We start from the raw sequence: 15827 nt of genomic DNA on the forward strand, positions 1-15827 counted from the left end.
GGCCCAAAGATCGGTGTAGGCCTCCCTCTGCAGTTCCCCGGCCGACTTCCCCGAGGGACAGTCACGACTTTGGAAGGTTCTGGCCAGTTTCCCAATTTGCATTTGAGCAGTCCCCGCAAAGGGCCAGGTGAGAATGGAGCGTCCACGCGGCGCCCGGACGTTCCAGGGCGCACAAACTTGGCTGCCCCGGGAGGAATGGGGAGAACTGCGCAGAGGCGGCGGAATCCTGCCGGCCTTCTCACTTCCCCCAGCTGCGGCCCTGGGCCTGAGTGACGCCCAGCGCCGCCCTTTGGCCCCCAGGCCTGACGTTTCGCCCGCTGGCCCTCCCCGGCCCAGTGAACACTTGGGTTCCTGCGTGGGGCCTGCCGCGCGTCAGGCTCTGCAGAGGCGGGTGACGCGCAGGAACTGCTACGGGGTTTGGCAGAGGTGCTATTAGGGCTCTAGGCCTCCCCCCACTTTCAGCCGCCAAATTCTAGAAGGGAAGGGCTGCTTGGAGAACGGAGGGAGGGTCTGGAGCGGAGAGGCCTGGAGGTGTCGCTATGAGGCCAACGCGGGGGGCGGAGGGGCGGGCACAAGCCCGGCTTGAAGGTTGGGGTTCAGGGGCTGGAGAGAGCGTGCTGAGGCAGGAAGCCAGGCCCTGGGGCAGCAGGTCGTGCGTATGGGTGTGTGTCAGCGCCTACGAAGCGCAGAGGATGGAACTGCAGTATTTAAAAAAAAAAAAAAAAAGGCCAGCCGCACGTCCTCTAGACGCGGGCCTCCGCCCCCGCCCTCCGCGGACGCCTGTTTGTAGTGATAATCTGGCCCAGTGCGCCGCAGCCAAGGAGGCCGTAAATCCGCATCCATCACCGCGCAGCCATTCGGTCTGAATTAGCCAGTCACTACGGCCTTAATTACTTTGTCAAAGATGAAAAATAGTAATTGATTTTGTCCTCGATCACTTTGTTCCCTCCCCTCCTGCCTTGCAGATAAGCAAATAAATATTTTTGAAAACTCGTGTCCACTCGGTTGTATGGGGGTAGTCTACTGAAAAACAGGCCATCCGGTGACAGTCCTGACGCCAGTGTTACTGCCAAGACCCGAAAAGTGAGCTGCAACCCAGACAGGAGAGGGCCCAGAGGGCGGCCTAGGGCATTCAAGTCGCTGCCCTCCTTCTCACTAAGGAAGGAGAGAGGAGGGAAAGGTACCGGTGTTTTACAAGCGCTTGCTCTGGCGTTAGCAGGGCACTGTGGAACCAGTCTTCTCTGGTCCTCAGGGCAGCATGCGAGAAAGAGCTGCCAGCGCGACTGACAATAGAAGAAACGCGTCCAGGGTCAGGGGGCAGAGCCTAGCTTTGAGCCCGGGTCTGTGTTGGCTCCTCTCCATCCGCCACATGAGGGATAGAGTATGAGCCCCTATGTCTATGTTTATGTGATTTTAACATGGGAGTCGTTAACACATACAACTTCCACAGATGATGGATGTGAGGGCTCAGTGTGGGTTTCAGGTGACATGGCCGATAGTCAAGAAGCCGCCGTATTTTTGTCCCACTTGTCTACTACTGCCCAGCTCCATTGCAGTGTTTTTCTGTGCTAAGAATGTGGGCTCCGCAGATACACTGCACCACCTCCTAGCTCTGTGACCTCGGGGGGAAAATTCCCCATCAGCAAAATGAGCATAATAAAAATTAACCTACCTCGGCTGGTGCAGTGGCTCACGCCTGTAATCCCAGCACTTTGGGAGGCTGAGGCGGGCGGATCATGAGGTCAGGAGATCGAGACCATCCTGGCTAACACGGTGAAACCCCATCTCTACTAAAAATACAAAAAATTGGCTGGGTGTGGTGGCACGAGCCTGTAGTCCCAGCTACTTAGGAGGCTGAGGCAGGAGAACAGCTTGAACCTGGGAGGCGGAGGTTGCAGTGAGCCAAGATGGCACCATTGCACTCCAGCCTGGGCGACAGAGCGAGACTCCTCTCAGGAAAAAAAAGAAAAGAATTAACCTAACCTCAAGGGTAGCCTGAGGATTAAACGAAAGAATGCATGCAAAATGCCTAGATTGAGATTGGCTACCGGCATACTTTCAATAAGCTATTGTTATTAATATCATTCAATCTAAAGGAAATATAGGTTTGAAGCCCCTCAGAATTAGCAAATAAGACAAATCCCTCTTCCTGGGCTAGAAGGTTTAATATGGGTAGACTTACACAGAATAGAAAACCTTACAAAATATGTAACGATTGTGCAACATTTCTCCCTCATTCAGTGTTTGGTCGCCCAATAATCAAGTATTTACCTTTACTAAATGAAAATTAGGAGCATCCTGGAAAAGTGCTCAAATACAGAAGCTGCTAGGAGTTTTTCCTGAGGCACCTTTTGTTTAGATGAAGGTAAATTTCAATAAAAAGAAAGGGCAGAAGCTTGAAGTTTCATAATCAGCCTCACTGTTCAGTTCTCATCTGAACCCAGGGGTGTCAGGGAAACACAAGTTAATCAAAGCAAGCATCCCTCATCATAGCATTTCAGAAGAGCTCATACTTGGAAATCAGTGGTTCAGCTAAATAATCAGTCTGTGCAAAATGTAGGTCCAAATTTCCAAGACTCAGGCAGGCAGGATGCTTGTTCCTGAGTCAGCAGTAGTGATGATTCTCACTTCACTGCAGCAAAACACAGGGCAGTGGGTGCTAGGGCAGTGGGTGCTAGGGCAGAAGCAGAGAAGTATATGATAAGATGAAAAGGATGTTCAAGGTCATCTGTAGTCCCACATGCCTGCCTTACCAGTGAGAAAGCAGAGTTCCAGGTCCAGGGAGGAAAAGTGAGCACTCAAGGTCATTTGACAAATTAGAAACAAAGTCTAGCGGCATATCTTTAAAAAAGAAAGAAAGAAAAAAGAACTATATTATCCTTTGATCCAGCAGTCTCACTCTTAGGAATCTATCCCAGAGAAATAAAAAACCATAGTGCAAGAGCGTTTATTATACCATAGTTGATAAAGTGAAAGCCTGCGGAAAAAAGAAATAGCCACATTAGATCATTAGAGTATCTGCAGCGTGGAATGATTTGCAGCTGTTAAAAAGATTGAATTAGAACCATACAGAGATTGGAGAGATTTTCAGGATGTATTGAGAAAAGCCAGATACATTAAAGTGTGTATAATAGAATCTTACTTATATAAAATAAACAGTAACCAAAATGCCATGTCTGTCGGTCTCTGTCTCTCCGTGTGTGTGTGTAGAACACACATGTGTTCTAGTAAAATGTGAATGCACACACATAAGTTAGTAAATAAGATTACTGGCAGAAAATGTGGGCATTGATGTGAGCTCAGGAGACAAGGGAAGAGCCAAGTAGAAAAAGTGGAGGGAGGGTGAGAAACATTGACTTAAACAAAAATAGTTCTACTAGTCATACTTATAAATTTATGTAAAATATGTATTAAAAAAGTTTAAGAAAAGAAGTTAGCACTAGAATCTATTGCTTTAATTAATGAGGATATTCACCAAGAAGGCTACTTTCAATAGGAAGTATTACCCCTACACCTATTTTATTGTCTTTCTCTGAAGAGTAGAGCTCAGAAAAATGAATTCAGCTAATTAAGGATCCCAGCTACCAATATTTGGCTAATCCTCCTTCCTCAGGTCCTCATGTTTCTATCTCTTAGCTCTGCTGGGGTAGAACCAGGGCATAATTAAGACCTTCAGAGGACACAGTCTTGGAAGATATGATGCTGCTCTCCTACCCCCACCCTTATCCTTATAATGTACACTAAACTATAAAGTAATTTACATTAAAATTACACCAAACTGAAAATTCCTGATTTCTATTTTTTCCATAATGATAACATTAACGTCTTTCCAGTATGCATGATGCATTCACCCCTTTCCTCTGCTGCCTTTTCTTATCATCCTTTTGGTAGTCGTGCTTTGCTTGTTGCATATGTTTGGCGAAACTACTTGGTAATCTCCTTCCAGGTATGAGTCTTCTGTGTTTATCCATCTGCCGAAAGTTCCCAAACCCCAAAACGAGAGATACTAGCCTTGTAAGAGATGTCAGGTCTCAAATATGTTTATTATTGGAAATAGGAGACTTCTAATACAAGAGAATTGATACTGTGTCTGCAATGCTGGTGAATAAGATTCTTTTTTTCTCTCTTTATTAAATGTTTCCCTGGTCTTCTCTTTTTGTCCTAGTTGGTGGGGCAGTGAGGGGTGGGGAATTAAGTTTAATGTCAGGAAAACCTAGCAGGAATTCCCACAAGTAGAGTGAAACAGATGTTGGAAATCTTCACTGTATAGGCAGTTTATGTAGTTAACCAAGGCTATTGGGTGGAATGTGAAGAAGGTTCAGAAAGGTACAATGGTAAGGATGCTAATCCACGAAGTGGAACTTGGAAAATTCAACACACTTTACACCTGTAGAGAACTGCCAGATAGCATTAACAAGCTTCAGGACCTTGTGATTTTGTCACTAGATAGCACCCTTGTAAATTGAGTCTAGGGGACTATGGACATTGGTACCCCATTTGTGACTGTTGGTTCTAGCAATCTGTGGCATCCAGATTTCTAAGACTATTTCAAACAATGGCCTGGAGGAGGCCAGCTATGCCTACCATTTTTGGCAGACAATCCAGAGTTAGTCATTATGGTAGCTGTCCCTTGGAATGTCACCATTAGAGCTTGGAAATGATCTATAAATCTTTTAGAATAGTTTCTTAGAATCTGCATTCTATTTCGGAGTGTTTCTATTTCAGTTTAAACATCTTCCTGGGTGGAGGATAACATTATATTGTGAAAATAGGGCTTTAGTAGTAGATGTTAGTCATGAGTTTGAACCAAGTTCAGACATTTTTTAACTATGTGTTCTTGGGAAGCTAATATCCAACTTGTGGCTACTAACATTTACTTATCTTCGGAGCCTCACTTTCCTTTTCAATAAAATGGAATTCCTTTGATTGATTAAATAAGATAAAGTGTGTAAAAACTTCTAGCATGGTGCCTAGCAAGAGCTCCTTCTACATTTAGATACCAGATTTGAAAGTTACTATCTGAAGTCTGACATTATGCCCTTAGAGATGTACCCAAATGACTCCTTTCTACACATCTTGGTATTCCTGGATTTGCTGACCAAATCTTTATGTATTTTGCCCATCTTTCTTCTTTGTTTTTTCAAATAATAGGCCATTCTAGGGACTTTATTCTGCCCATCTTTCTTGATGGGAAATGAACTTTGACTGTTTTTCTTTTCTTTTTTTTGAAGTGGGTTCTTTTTTCTATCTCTTCACACTGCGCCTTCCTTAAAATGCCAAGCCCATCATAACTCTGTGCCTTTGCCACTGCAGTGTCCTCTGCCTGAAACGCTCTTCCTTCCAGAATGAATTTCTATCTATATGTAAGACTTTGCCCAACATGTGTCTCCTCTTGGAAGTTTTTTATGAACAAAGTTAATATCTCCATTCTCTGTACTTCCCTAGCACTAGTTTATTGTAATTATTTATTTCCATGTGCGTCTTTTCAACTACAATAGCTAATAGCCACGTGTCACTACTATCATTTAAATTAATTAAAATAAAATTAAATGTAAAATATCATTCTTCACTCACACTAACTATATTCTTTGCTATACATCTTTGCTCGTGTCTCTAATTTTGATTCTTAGTGTGGGTTCCTAACTATGGAATCACTCCCAAAAGGAATTGCACATTTTTCAGAATTGGATTCATCTTATCTGGACCAGTTTTTTTGATGACTGCCTTCAAAATGCAGACATAGAGCTGTGTATGAAGATGTAGCCAGGCTCTGAGCAGAGAGTGACAGTGCTCTGCGCTTTGTTTTCACTCCTTTTCCTAATGATTCTCAGCAATCTGTGAATACTTCTGGCTATAAAAAAGCCATGGGAACAAAGACCATAGTATGTTTCCATAAAGACCAAATCAGTTTTCTCTTTAGCATAAAGGAATTTTTATGGAAATCATTTTACTTGGTAAATACAAGTATTTGTAATTGTCAGTATGCACAATATCCAAATTTTACAACTATCAGGAGCAAGCAAATAAGCTCATCTGTTTACACAGGATTTAATTAAACAATTGCAAGAAATAATACAAACATTGTTAAAATGTGGAGGATTTGTGAATGCTTCTTCTGCAGTGGAAATGCCTGACTCAGGGCTCTCTCTGGTTTCTGCAGATTATGTGGATGATGACATGTTTTTCCAAGTCATTAACTTGGGCACAGCTTTGGGGCCAAATGAGAAGCTACATCCAAACCATTTAAGAGTCTGGGTGATTGGTGGGGCACTGACAAAGGAAAGACCCTCTGTCATTGCCCACGGTGGGAGCATTTGGGGAGTGTGATTGCCTGTGACGGTGCATGGTTCAATGATTCCATTGTTTCATGAAGGCCTGGTTTCACTGATACCAAGGGAAAAAGGTGGGCTGCGCCCACACGGGCGATTAAGGTGACGCTGTCAAAGGCATTTAGAGTGATTTTTTCCCTTAGAAATCTGTTCTGTCACTTTTTGGCATTACAAGGTCTTTTGTATTACATTATAGAAAAAAAATAGGCAAAAAGAAGAAAATAAATCACTTCATCAGGACTCTTTTTCAATTGCAAGGGATAGAAACCCAACTCAAAACTAGCTGACGCTTAGTCAAGTAATGAACGGGTCAAGGTAAAAATGGAGCTGACTTCAGGTGGGCTAGATCCAGGTTGCCTACAGCAACAGGATCCTCTCTTGGAGCCTTGGCCTCTGTGGGTCCATGTTTTCAGACTCTCGTGTTGTAGGTGTCACGTGACTCAAAGTTGTGGGTTCCCGTGCTCATAGATTATGATCCAAGGGGAAATAGTATATCTCTACCCAGTTTGGGAGGTTTGGGGAAAGGAGGCTGAGATGGTGGCTTTGATGCAGGTAGATTATTTGGAAGTCCCAATGAGGTAGTTAGAGAAGAGTCAATAAAGAGTGCATTGATGAGTGAGTTACCTCTGTGGACAATTGGATTCAGGCTCACTGGGGTCCCTCTGAGGTACCCTGTGGAACACATGTCAAAGTTTTCCCTCCAGGGGCAGGGAAGCTAGAAGGTGATTTGTCCACAGACTCCCACCCCTTATTGACTGAGGATTGTTCCTGAGAGTATTAAATCCTCAGCACTTGTGGGCACTCTACAGTTGGACTGAGCAAGTTGCTATAGTGCTGGAAAAAGGTGTCAGGTAGAGAAACAGAGAGACATGGTTGCTTGAGGTGGGGAGCTGTCAGCATGCCAGAAATTGTCCAACATGACTGCAGGTGAACTTGCAGATGGGCCAAAGCAACATGGGCTGGGACATCAATTGCAGCTGCTATGCTCACCTTTAGTTTCTTCCCCACTCCCTAGGCCAATCACTCAGTACTTTGATCAGTCCAAAGTTGGCCGCATGTCTGCCTCTCAAACATGATGGGCAGGCAGCATGCTATGAATGGAAGCTTCCTCAAAATCACCTGGAGAAGAGGAGGCAGTTTTACAAATAAAGAGTGGGGTAGCAAATTAGTTCTCAGAATAAGTGAGGGGAGGGCCAGGCACGGTGGCTCACACCTGTAATCCCAGCACTTTGGGAGGCCAAGGCAGGTGGATCACGAGGTCAGGAGATCGAGATCATCCTGGTGAACACTGTGAAACCCCATCTCTACTAAAAATACAAAAAACATAGCCAGGCGTGGTGGCGGACACCTATAGTCCCAGTTACTCGGGAGGTTGAGGCAGGAGAATGGCATGAACCTGGGGGGCGGAGCTTGCAGTGAGCCCAGATCGCGCCACTGCACTCCAACCAGCTGGGTGACAGAGCGAAGACTCCATCTCAAAAAAAAAAAAAAGTAAGTGCAGGAGGGATGATGGACAGACTAAATAACAATAGCAATAAATAAGATATTCACTTGCAAACTTTAATCCTATTTTAAGGTTAAAACCACTGAATGTTTTAGTAAATATATTTCTGGATTATGTTTATTTATGCATTTTTCCTTATAAACTGGGATAACATTAGAATTCATGTTTTATTGCTGCATTTTTTACTTAACCATATTTAGTAAACACTTTAATATGTAATGAACATTTTGCTGTACATGATTGTAAATATTGTAAAGGTACAGTTGACCCTTGAACAACATGGGTTTGAATTATGCAAGCCTACTTATACATGGGTTTTCTTCAATCAAAAATACAGTGTTGGCCAGGCGCAGTGGCTCATGCCTGTAATCCCAGCACTTTGGGAGGCTGAGGTGGGTGGATCATGAGGTCAGGAGTTCAAGACTAGCCTGGCCAACATGGTGAAACCCCATCTCTACTAAAAATACAAAAGTTAGCTGGGTGTGGTGGCAGGTGCCTGTAATCCCAGCTACTCAGGAAGCTGAGGTAGAGAACTGCTTGAACCCAGGAGGTGGAGGTTGCAGTGAGCCGAGATTGCACCACTGCACTCCAGCCTGGGCAAAAGAGTGAGACTCAGTCTTGAAAACAAAAGCAAAAAACAGTGTTACTTTTCAGTAAAGTTACACTGAGTGTGCTTGTCTCCAGCCTCCCCTTCTGCCTCCTTTGCCTCTTCAGCCTCTGCCACTCCTGAGACAGCCAGATCAACCCCTTTTCTTCCTCCTTCTCCTTAGAAGACAAGGATGCCTTGACAGCGATCCACTTCCATTTAATGAATAGGGAATCTAATTTTTCTTCCTTATGATTTTCTTAATAACATTTCCTTTACTCTAGCTTACTTTATTGTAAGAATACAGTACATAATACATACAACATATGAAAATGTGTTAATCAACTGTTTATGTTATCAGTAAGGCTTCGCATCAACAGGTTTTAGGAAGTTTTACTTGGATTCTCAGGCAGGTCACAGTGGTTCAAGCCTATAATCCCAGCACTTTGGTAGACTGAGGCGGGAGGATCACTTGAACCTAGGAATTCGAGATTAGCCTTGGCAGCATGACAAAACCTGTCTCTACTAAAAATACAAAAATTAGCCTGGCATGATGGCACATTCCTGTAGTCCCAGCTACTGGGGAGGCTGAGGTGGGAGGATCACTTGAGCCCAAGAGGTCGAGGCTGCAGTGAGCCATGATCGTGTCACTGCATTCCAGCCTGGGTGACAGACAGCCTGTCAAACAAACAAAAAAAGAAAAAAGAAAAAAAAAAAGAAAGAAAGAAAGGAAGTTATATTTGGATTTTTGACTGCAGGGGGTTGCTGCCCATAATTCCCACATTGTTCAAGGGTCAATTGTATGTAAAGTGCATCAGTCAATATACTTTAAATCTTTTCTCCCTACTAATGACTCTTGGTTAAAAGTGGACTGGGAGGATAAATATATTAAATCCACAGCAGTGCCTCTGCCCAGAGAAGAATATTTTAGTGGTAGAACTTCAGGCATCAGAGGAAGCTGTTTAAAAAAAAAAAAAAAAGCATCAATTTTAAAATCATAGAGCTCAGGATTTGAATTCTTATTACTAGCTATGTGACATTGGTCAATTTATTTAATCTTACAAATTTCATATCTTATTTTACATATAGCAAATGCTAAATAAAATGGTATTGTTCTTATTATCTAAAATGAGAACAATCATCCTTTCCTGACAGCATTATTATGAGGCTTGAATGAGGTTATGCATGTAATGTGCCCAGGAGAGAGCCTGAGACATAATAGGAGATTAATTAACAATAGCTTTCTCCTATGATCTCTTAGGCTTATTATTTATTTATTTATTTTTTTGAGACAGAGTTTCACTCTTGTTGCCCAGGCTGGAGTGCAATGGCGTGCTCTTGGCTCACTGCAACCTCCACCTCCCGGGTTCAAGCAAGAATTGCCTCAACCTCCCAAGTAGCTGGGATTACAGGAATGTACCACCACGCCTGGCTAATTTTGTATTTTTAGTAGAGACAGGGTTTCTCCATGTTGGTCAAACTGATCTCGAACTCCCGACCTCAGGTGCTCCGCCCGCCTCAGCCTCCCAAAGAGCTGGGATTACAGGCATGAGCCACCATGTCCGGCCCTCTTAAGCTTATTTTAAGGCAGACTTTATGTCAGGCATAGCAGCTAGGCACCACAGCAATGAAAAGAGTGCCTTATGCCTAAGAACCTCCTGAACACAAATATTTGTACTATGCCACTATCACCCTGAAGTTTTTCCAATTCAAAATTCATATAGTATCATAACTAAGGTTTTGTTTTGTATTGTTTTGACAGAGACTTACTCTGTTGCCCAGGCTGGAGTACAGTGGCACAATCTCAGCTCACTGCAGCCTCAACCTCCTAGGCTCAGGCAATCCTCCCACCTCAGCCTCTTGAGTAGCTGGGATACAGATGTGTGTCACCACACCCAGCTACTTTTTATAATTTTTGTAGAGATGGGGTTTTGCCATGTTCCCCAGGTTAGTCTGGAACTCCTGGGCTCAAGTGATCCACCTGCCTCAGCCTCCCAAAGTGCTGGGATTACAGGCGTGAGCCACTGCCCCCAGCCTAACCAAGCTGTTTTTTGTTTGTTTTTGTTGTTGTTGTTGTTTTTTAAATGTTACCTACTCCTAGAATAACTCATTACATGTTTTCATCCTGGTATAAACTTTATTACATTGCTTTCCTCATTACAGCTAGCTGACATTTGCAGTATCCATAAACAAAAACCCTAGTTAGTGAAGACAGAAATAAAGACAGTTTTATACCATTTTGGTGGAGTGTTCAACAGGAGAGAGATTTGGGCTGCCAGAAGAGAACATGAAGTTCCTGAACTTCAGAGGGGTCAGAAGAGAGGTACTAGGAGGTGGGAAGATCACTGAGAAAGGTATACTTTCTCTCCTGACTTTCAACTTTCAATCACCACTTTCCTAGAATTGCTAATATGAATGAATGAATTTGTTCCAATTGAACTGAGCTCCAATTTCCAATCTTTTTCCCTGGCTCTGAATGGAAATAGGCCTAAATTAGGTATCAGGTGACCTTGGATAAAGTACTAGCTTCTCTGAGATTTCATTTCTACAGTTGTAAAATGGAGATAATAAATCTTGCTCTGCCTAACTTGCAAAGCTGAGGTGAAGATGAAATAAAATAATGGAATCGAGAGAACTGGGTAAATTGTGAAATATCATGCAATCCTAAGAACTTAGATCTCAATTATTCATGGACCTGAGACCTACAGATCCGTTTTAAATCATTCAAATGTCCATGTATGTGCGTGTGTTGTGGGGGATGGGAAGGTGGGTGTTTCTTGAAATGAAGAATTATCAAAAAAGTTACTTCTGTAAGGAGAGGATTACTAATAGACCCAGAATGAGAAAAAATGCTGGTGAACTGGATGTGATAGTCTCCTAGCTGTATTCCCCACTGTTTGTTCTCTTCCTCTTCCATAATAATTGAGATTAGCTGGGCGCATGGCAATTCAGCTACAGATGACATATCTAAGCCTTCCTCACAGGTAGGCTAGCCCTTGTCACTAAGTTCTGAACAATAGGATGTGAGCAAACAGATGTGTGCTCCCAGAGACTTACTCTCAAAAAGCTTAAGCCTGTGTGTCCCTCCCTTCCTGTTGGCAAGGGAAAGATGAAAGCTAAAGCTGCCACTATGGACCTACAAGTCAGAGCCACATGTTAAGAATGGCAGGCTGCCTACCAGCCCAGCTCCTCTTATCTCTTAATGAGGACATAAAGACAAATAAACCCTTATCTAGTTTAAGTGGCTGTTATTTGGGGTCTCTTTGTTACAGCAGCCTAGACTTACCCTGACTAACATGCCAGGCCTTCACACAACGTCAACCTGAACCTGCCCCAAGTGGGAGCAAGAAGCCATTTGTCAAACCGAGGTAATATCCATGCAACCAACATGATCCCCTGCCACCCTAATTGACTGACCAGAAGACCAACGAGCCATTTTTCTTGAAAGCCACTTTCTGTCACCTGGGCCTGCCAAGGTCACTTATGTGAGGCCAACAGTATGTGTCTCAGATAAAGGGCAGAGCCTGAGTCACCAGCACTACTCCATTACTGTGTGCTACTGTTTAGTGGGGCTCCCAGAGGCAGAGCAGAGTTTGTGCTTATCAATCATACCTCACATATAATGAGGCTGGCTCTTCGTATGCCTGCTAGAATCCAGATACTACCTTTGGCATTTTAAATCCATAGCCTCAAGGTAGGGGGTATTTTTCATACCAAGAAACAGTCTCAGAAAGGTTGAGTGAGTTACCTGAGGCAACAGCGCCTAGAGGCCAAGGCAGATTGGGATAATTCCACAACTTGTGCTTCTCCCACTGCCAGCACTGCTTTCAAATAAACTGCCTCCTTCCAAGCATGGCTTAAGGCTACTTAAGCAAAACTGGCATTTGTTTATTGAGATGAGAACCTTAAAGGCCTGGAAGCTCCACCCCAAAACCATTCACTACCTGCTGTCCACACTCTGAGCTTTCATCGTATGAAAGGGTTTTTAATCCTATGGGCAAGTGTTCCTGTGCATGTGTATTGGGTATTTTTGAGATATGAAGAAAGCTATGTAAACACACACAATGTTGGCAGTTGAACTGGGTCCCCTGAAAAAACACATATTGGAGTCCTAACCCCCAGTACCTCAAAATGTGACATGGGGAGACAGGGTCTCTACCGAGGTAATTAAGTTAAAATGAGGGCATTAAAGTGGGCTTTATTCCAATATGATTTGTGTCCTTACAAAAGGAGGAAATTTGGACACAGAGACAGACACATTTAGAGAAAAGATGATGTGAAAAGACACAGAGAGAACACGGCCATCTACAAGCCACGGAAAGAGGCCTGGAACGAATCTTTCCTTCACAGCCCTCAGAAGAACCCAGCCCTGCCAATACATTGATCTCAAACTTCCAGCCTCCAGAGCTGTGGGACAATAAATTTCCCTTGTTTAAGCTGCCTAGTCTATGATACCTTGTTACTTGCAAACTAATACACACCCTACCCCGCAAGTACACATATGCACATATTACTGTATTTGAATATACATTGAAAATATATAAAATACATCAGAATTCACATATAAATTCAGGGAATTCATAGTTCACCCCAGAACACCCTTGGGCTCCTCTTGAAAGACACTTGCAAATTTTTATTTCCTGAAAACATTCCAATGCCTATAATAATGATAATATTAACAAAAACATAAAACAACTACTGTTCTCAGCACCATCCTAAGGGCTTGTATTAACCCACTTAATTCTCCCAACAACCCCAGCTGCCATAAGAAACTCATACAGATTTTGGCTCCTGGAAATGGAGTGCTGCTGTAAAAAATTAGCAATACACTTGATAGCTTAAAGCAACAGAAATTTATTCTCTCACAGTTCTGAAGGCCAGAAATCCAAACTCAGTATCACTGGGTTGAAATCAAGGTGTTCACAGAAATGTGCTCCCCACAGAATCTCTAAGGGAGAAGCCCTTCCTTGCCTCTTTTAACTTCTGGTGCCTGCATTCCTTGGCTTGGGGCTGCATCACTCCAGTCTCTGCTTTCATCTTCACATCACTTCTCTGTATGTAAAACATCTCTGCCATGCTCTTTTTTTTTTTTTTTTTTTGAGACAGAGTCTCACTCTGTCACTCAGGCTGGAATGCAGTGGCATGATCTCGGCTCACTGCAGCCTCTGCCTCCCAGGTTCAAGCGATTCTGCTGCCTCAGCCTCCCAAGTAGCTGGGATTACAGGTGCCTGCCGCCGCGTCCAGCTAATTTTTGTATTTCTAGCAGAGATGAGGTTTCGCCATGTTGGTCAAGCTGGTCTCGAACTCCTGACCTCAGGTGATCCGCCTGCCTTGGCCTCTCAAAGTGCTGGGATTACAGACGTGAGCCGCCACGCCCAGCCTTCTGCCCTGTTCTCATAAGGACATATGTGATTGCATTCAGGGCCCACTTGGATAGTCCAGGTTAATCTCACCACATCAAAATCATCTCATGCACATTGCCTCCCATTAATGTTATCCATTATTTTTCAGTTTCCTCATCCATAAAATAGAGGGAAGTGAGGTTGTAGTGCATCAAGGATGGCAAGAATGTGGCCCATAGGACACCATTTCCTCTTCTGCAACTTCTTGCCAGAAGGAAGAAGGCTTTGCTTCATGTTTGTGTTCACAATGAAAGGTGAGGTCTTTGGGGAGGCCTCCAAGTTCATTCATTTAATTAACATGTGCAATACCTGGATGCTGAACTTGTACAAAAGCAGCTGGAGGTGAACTTGATAGTCTCACTACTCTGAGGCACTCACAGACTAGTGGACAAGACAGGCGAGCACCGTGGCGTTGTTTTCATGGTGGGAGCTTATTTCATTGCAAGAACAGAAACTGGCCAGCTCTATCAGCCTGAGAGAGAGAGAGATCTTGCACCTTTCAGCATATCCAGCAAATAACCCTCAACTGTGTCTCAGTTAGTGATTTAGGGCCTGGTCCTAGCACTGAAACAATCACTGCAGCCAGGCATGGCATATGTTAATTGGTGCTGGGAAGAGAGATGGGGTCAGTTTCATCCAAACTGTTGGACAGAGAGGGAGGAATGGTGGTTTCCGAAGGGAAAATTGGGGTGTTTTTACTAGAAGAAGAAAAATGGTGGCTGAGCACCCAGAAACTATGGATGTCAACAGAGCAAGAGTGGTTCCAACGGGAACCACTTGATAGCCTGTAGACAGGGCTCCCGTGATTCTGTAGCAGCCTGTTTTCTAAGCATTGGTGTCTAAAAATGGGAGTCCTGCCCACATCGTTCCATTTTACTCCAACCCCACAGGAGGATATAGATCTGGTTGATTCAGATTTCAAGTCATTTGTAGGGTCACTTTTTCTAGGAATGGAATTTGGTGGCCTAAATATACCAACAAATGAACATTCACTTCTTGGGCCTGGGCCCCTGGGGCCATGAAGTCCTGCTGAAGGGGTTGAAGGTTAGTATTTTGGGGCACTGGGGAGAAGACACAGCAGGCTAAGGAAGCCTCCATATCTTAGGGGAAGAGACCCCCCTGGCTCACTGGAGTTCTACTGGTGGTTTGGTGCCAGAACACCGAAGTGAAGACAAAGCACTGCCTGACCCATTTGTGGGGACATCTGTGCCCAATGACCAGACCAGCCCATTATCTCTTAGTAGCTTCTGTTACATTTATTAATCTAGTCCTTCTTAAACTTCTGTAGTTCACAGTAGCCCCTTCTCACGGCTATGCATTTACATTCTGATTTACTGGAAACACAGGTGGTGCCAGATCAAGGAATGTCCTTTATGCTGCTTTAGGGAAACTGGCCTAGATCTTATGGCAATGATGTTCCATGGACTAGTTTAGAGTGACAGTTGTCTAAGGAACCTGGATAGTTATATGGGCTGGAATCTCTAACATAGCCACTTGGAATGGGAGGATATATAGGCAAGTAGAAGAAGAAGAGAGGCAATTGACCCATTTGACTAGCTCTGCACATTTAGGCTGGCCGTTCTGTTTTCAGATCCAGGACCCATTCCTCACCCCACCCCAATAACTAAAGCTGTGAGCTTTAGGGTCTGGAGGACAATGTAATTTAAGTTAGAAACCTTCAGCCCTCTAGTTACATGGCATCCTTGGCACCATTTTAACATCTCAGACCAGGTCTGGCTCCAAGAGGTATTCACAAAGATTTCATAAATCCCAAATTACAATCGTGTCTTAGGTTCCCTCCCACCAATGTCATGCCCCTTCCAACTTAGCATATAACCACTTACTTCCACATGATAGGAGTGAGGAGTGGACCGCAATGATCATTGTTTGTCCTGTGATGGTTGATTATTTGCTTAGTTAGTTAGTTAGTTATTAGTGACTAGGTCTCACTATGTTGCCCAGACTGACCTCAAACTCTTGGGTTCAAGTGATCTTCCTACCTCAGC

The sequence above is a fragment of the Macaca thibetana genome, chromosome 14, assembly GCF_024542745.1.
Source record: "Macaca thibetana thibetana isolate TM-01 chromosome 14, ASM2454274v1, whole genome shotgun sequence".
NCBI lineage: Eukaryota > Metazoa > Chordata > Mammalia > Primates > Cercopithecidae > Macaca > Macaca thibetana.